This window comes from Ictidomys tridecemlineatus, chromosome 7, assembly GCF_052094955.1.
Source record: "Ictidomys tridecemlineatus isolate mIctTri1 chromosome 7, mIctTri1.hap1, whole genome shotgun sequence".
Lineage (NCBI taxonomy): Eukaryota > Metazoa > Chordata > Mammalia > Rodentia > Sciuridae > Ictidomys > Ictidomys tridecemlineatus.
The window spans coordinates 162,354,372-162,360,371 of record NC_135483.1 but is presented as its reverse complement, the minus strand read 5'-3'; positions in this window follow the sequence as shown (position 1 = coordinate 162,360,371).

Here is a 6,000-nt window from a genome sequence, read left to right as displayed (position 1 = left end):
CATACAAATTACCTTTTACTCTCCATTAATACCTTTTGCCCCCCACTGTACTATATTGATAAATCTCTTTACAAAAAAGCCTGCCTCTGCTTTAAACTTCATAATTCAGTTCTTATTCATTTTTGCACACTATGAACTTAGCTCTATAATGAGACATTCAATAAAAATTTCTCAAACTCAAAAGGGAAAGAAGGGAAGGGAGGGGAGATGGGAATAGGAAAGATAAAATAAATTGAACATATCTTTCCTATGTTCATATATAAATATACCACTAGTGAAACTCCACATCATGTACAACCATAAGAATGGGATCCTAATTAGAGTAAGTTATATTCCAATGTATTCCAATGAATATATAATGTATCAAAATACACTCTAGTGTCCTTTATATCTAAAAAGAATAAAAATTTTCTCAGAAAGCACTGGTTTCTCAGGAGTGTGGAAAGAAAATATTAAGACTCATATTGATTTAAATTGATAATCAAGTAAATCAACTTTTCCCAATGTTCGATATGTGGATTCTATGCAGATTCTACTGGTATCCTCACTTGGTACATATGTAGGTGAAAAAAAGCATTTTTGAGGGAAGATTGCAACTTTCAAAACATGGAGAAGTCGACAGCTCCAATTCATTATCTGTTCCATGATTTCAGTTAAATTAATTTTAAAATTATATTGCATAATTTAAACTTAAAAAATGGATGAATGGCTTCAATATTGCTGGAAAACATCATGAATCAAGGATAATTATAGTGAACATTTAAAAAATATCAGAGTTAATCCTTCTTCTGTGCCCGCTACAGGAATACCATCAGCTACATTATGAAATAAAAACAAAAATAGCATACCTGACAAGTCAGCCCCACAAAATGACATTTTGACAAGTGAATGTGCACCTACTTCTGAAAACAACAGAAGGCCCTAAATGAATATTGTCTTAAAATATTAGTTAATGCTAGTGTGAAGCTATCACTATTAGCAAGACATTTTAATGTTTGCTTCATCTTTTTAAACTCTTATAGATAAATAAATATAAATGATGTGCATCCTCAGAAATCAATTGAATATGTCAAAAGAATGTGAGGAAGCCTTTGAAGAAGACCAAGGTTCCCAAGGTCTACTTGTATTTTAATAGGTCAAGAAGGTGGCTAAAGTATTCACTGAACACACTGGGGATGAAAGGAATTTCTTTACAATGAATTAAGCTTTACAGAAAGGATGGGAGGGGACATCATGGTGAAAAGAAGATGAGAAAGAAAGCACTAAGAAGTAAACAGCAGCAAAGCAAAACCCTGAAGAAGAATTCTGATTCCATCATACCAGGAATCAGAACATTCAGGACATAAGTGCAACTCAGAATTGTCTACTTCCCTTGGCATTCTCCTACACTGGACAGCTACTTCCCACACCCATTTTCTCCAAAGAACAAAAGGGTAAGCTAAAAAAAAAAAAACACGTAAAAATTAAATTAATCCAAATAAAAAATGAAAAAATAATTAAACCCAAACCAAACTAATAAATCCAGCAGGTCAAAGTAACTAGTGCCATAAGGAAGCTGAGGCAAGCTAAGGTTTTTCTGAGATACATTTGTATTGTACACAAAGAACTTAGGTAGCACTTTGGCTAGTAAGTCAACTTTGGACTATTCTTTTTATGTTTTTTTATTTTACATTATTAATTTTATTTTATAATAGCACATTTAAAATGAGATTTAACCTCTGTAAATTTTTTAAAATTGTTGATACAGTATTGACTATAGGTTAAGTTTTCACTGTTCTTATTGAGAAACAAATTTCAGGAAAGAGAGATGAGAGAGAGAGAGAGAGAGAGGGAGAGAGAGAGAGAGAGAGAGAGAGAGAGAGAGAGAGAGAGAGAGAGAGAGAGAGAGAAAGGATGGAGGGAGGAATTCAGTGACCACTTACTAAATGTGGGCTTTGTGTTGGGACTATATATGCATTATCTCATTTAAATCTTACAATAGTGTCATGTGGGAGCTATCATCTTTATATGGGAGATGGAAAACAGATTATACAGCTCCTTCAAGAACACACAGCCAAGACAGAATCGAAAGCTCTTCCACTACCACTGTATGACATATTACCTACCTCTTAAAACATGGCATTATCAAGCTTATCAACAAGTGATGGTCAATAAAGCTACTCCATATATCTAAATGATAGCTTTGAACTTTGGTTGCTTCTAAAAATTTTTAGTGCTTCAAGGAAATTCAACCTTAAGTCTAGATACATAACATAAGGGCAAATACAAATTAAAAGTCTTGAGCTGGGGTTGTAGCTCAGTGGTAGAGCACTCACCAAGCGCATGTAAGGTACTGAATTCAAACCTCAGCACCATGTAAAAATACACAAATAAAATAAAGATATTGTGTCCAGCTACAAAATATATTTTTAAATAAATAAATAAAAGTCTTAATTCTCCCTGCAGAAAATAAGGGAAGACCCTTCTCCCACTGTCTTTTTGCTTTCAGCATTTCTTTGTTTCCAAATATATGTAAATCTTAATAAAGGCTAATAAGTCTCTTGCTAGCCTCACAACCCAGAATATTTCCTAAAGAACCTGGAAGCCAGGGCTGGAGTTTCAGCTCAGTGGTAGAGCACTTGCCTAGTGTGAGGCACTGTGTTCAATTCTTAGTATAGCATATAAATAAATGAATAAAATAAAGGTCCATCAACATCTTAAAAATATATTTTAAAAAAACAGGAGCCATGTTTTTGAAATGAAAACCTCAAAGGAGATAGCTTCCCCATCTTCCAGTTTCAAGAGGAGGGTAAGAGCCTAACTTGGCTGGGCACCTTGCTCCCATCTGTAAAACTACCTTTTGTCATAAAAAGATTTTGTTTTTAAATTATGTCCTCAACAATAACCAATATTGATATTTTCTTGAGTGTATAACTAGCAGAGGATAAACTCATGTAAGATGTTTTTAAGCTTGTATTCATTAAATACAATGTGCTCTGTGGACTTTCAGTGTATACTATTAGGTTACCAGGTCCATGCTCCTAGTATATAGCCACTCCCTGTAACCTCTGAGATATTCACCCTAAAGAAAAATAATAGTTTGAATCTTTCCCAGAGTTATTCCATTTCTATAATGCTTTCCTTCAAGCAATAGTAACCTGCTTAATCCCATTGTGGAGAAAAAGTTCATTTATGAAGTGAGTTCATAATCGAATACCCTAGAATAGTACCCAGACACATCCTTCAATACTAGACCCAGATGCTAGAAGTGCTGACTATCCTCAGTTGAGTCCCTTTCCAGAAATTGCCATCAGACATTTGCAGGTAAATGGATGGAGGTGGAGAATATAATGTTAAGTGAAGTTAGCCAATCCAAAAAAAATACATATGCTGAGTTTTCTCTGATATAAGGATGCTGATTAATAATGGGGTGGAGGGAGCATGGGAAGATTAGACAAACTATAGATAAGACAAAGGGGTGGGAGGGGAAAGGAGGGCACATGGGGTAGAAAGGACAGTGGAATGAGATAGACATCATTACCCTAAGTACATGTATGAAGATACCAATGGTGTGACTATACTTTGTGCACAATCAGAGATATGAAAAATTGTGTTCTATATGTATAATATGAATTGTAGTACATTCTGTTGTCATATACAACAAATTAGAATAACAAAATTCCAAACAAAAAATTGCCATCAGGTAAAGAGCCCCACCTCGTCCAAAGTCAAGTCTCCTCCCAAAAAGCAGCCTATATCTATATCTGAGGAATAGAGATGGGTATAGAGGGGAATGGATTGAGTGCTACAGATAACAGGATTTTTGGCCTTGAAGAACAACTCTGAAGAGCCCTCCCAGGATTGGCTAAGGCCTTTGTTGCTGTCACATCACAGTTCAACTTCTTCTGCCCAGTCCTTCTTCCCTTACCCCTCTCAGGTACTGTTCCCAAGCTCAGGTACAAACACAAACATACACACAACACACATACACACAACCTCCTGCACACAGGAGGAACCCAATTTTCAACAGTCACCAATATGAAAAGTTTTCCAAATGTCAAGCAACTACTAATTTCTGAGAATGTGATAGTAAAAGATGGGTTTCTTGATACCATTTCTATGGTGTAGAAATTATATTTAGGCAAGGCTGCCACTAGCCAATACAGTACCTTTAAGTGAATTAGAAAACAGCACCCCCATTGAATGCACAGACCTCTGGGGCTATATGGTTCTGTGACAAAGGCTGGGTAACAGACTACTCACTCCTTTGGCATAATGGTACATAGATGGTCTGCCTTATCAGAGTGAACCAAATCAACTACTCAAGGACAATACAGTTGCTGGAGAAGTGTGACCAAGTGACAATTCAACTAAACAAATATTTATACACAAGTACTTGAAATGTTCTGCGTTGAAGAAGGACACTACAAACAGGAAAAATTGCCAAGACACCTAAGGATATGAAAAATATTAATTAAAGTTATCATAATAGTAGTTATGAAAATACCTCAAGCCTCAAATCCAAGAAATAAGTAAGAATACAAAGAATTTTAAAAACAACAAAGTTAACCCTAAGATACCATCTCACTCCAGTAAGATTGGCAGTCATTAGGAAGTCAAACAACAATAAGTGCTGGAGAGGATGCGGGGAAAAGGGCACTCTTGTTCATTGCTGGTGGGACTGCAAATTGGTGCAGCCAATTTGGAAAGCAGTATGGAGATTTCTTGGAAAGCTGGGAATGGAACCACCATTTGACCCAGCTATTCCCCTTCTCGGTCTATTCCCTAAAGACCTAATAAGAGCATGCTACAGAGACACTGCTACATCGATGTTCATAGCAGCACAATTCACTATAGCAAGATTATGGAATCAGCCTAGATGCCCTTCAATAGATGAATGGATAAAAAAATGTGGCATTTATACACAATGGAGTATTACTCTGCATTAAAAAATGACAAAATCATAGAATTTGGAGGGAAATGGATGGCATTAGAGCAGATTATGCTAAGTGAAGCTAGTCAATCTTTAAAAAACAAATACCAAATGACCCCTTTGATATAAGGGGAGTAAACAAGGACAGGGTAGGGACGAAGAGCTTGAGAAGAAGATTTACATTAAACAGGGATGAAAGGTGGGAGGGAAAGGGAGTGAGAAGGGAAATCGCATGGAAATGGAAGGCGATCCTCAGGGTTATACAAAATGATATATAAGAGGAAAGGAGGGGTAAGACAAGATAATATAAATGGAAGAAATGATTTACAGTAGAAGGGGTAGAGAGAGAAAAGGGGAGGGGAGGGGAGGGGAGGGGAGGGGGGATAGTAGAGAATAGGACAGACAGCAGAATACATCAGACACTAGAAAGGCAATATGTCAATCAATGGAAGGGTAACTGATGTGATACAGCAATCTGTATACGGGGTAAAGTTGGGAGTTCATAACCCGCTTGAATCAAACTGTGAAATATGATGTATTAAGAACTAAGTAATGTTTTGAACGACCAACAATAAAAAAAATAAAATAAAGAGTTCATCTCAAAAAAAAATAAAATAAAATGTTATAAAATGGAAAAAAAAAACAACAAAGTTAGTGGTCAAATGGTAAGAGCAGTTAAGATAAAGGGGCAAGCTGAGGCAATCACTCTGAAATTGAATATATAAGTAAATAAACAATGTGCTCTAGGTAATCATTTTTGCAATGAAGTCTTGCTGTTATGTATCTTATATTTGATACACAGTAGTTTCATTTATCTTAAGTAAATATCTGATCAGGTATAATTCAAAGAATTCTAAAGGCAAGATGCTTCCAAACATAGTCATCTCCTAAAAACAAATGATACTATGTATGCAATTATTTAAATCATGCTTATATAAATGAATAAAGAATCAATAAAGTTGCAGAATATGAAATAACATATGTAAATCAATAGTGTTTCTATATACTAACAACAAACCATTGAAAAGAGAAAATTTTTTTTTAAATCCCATTTACAAAAGTATCAAAAAATAAAATACTTAGGAATA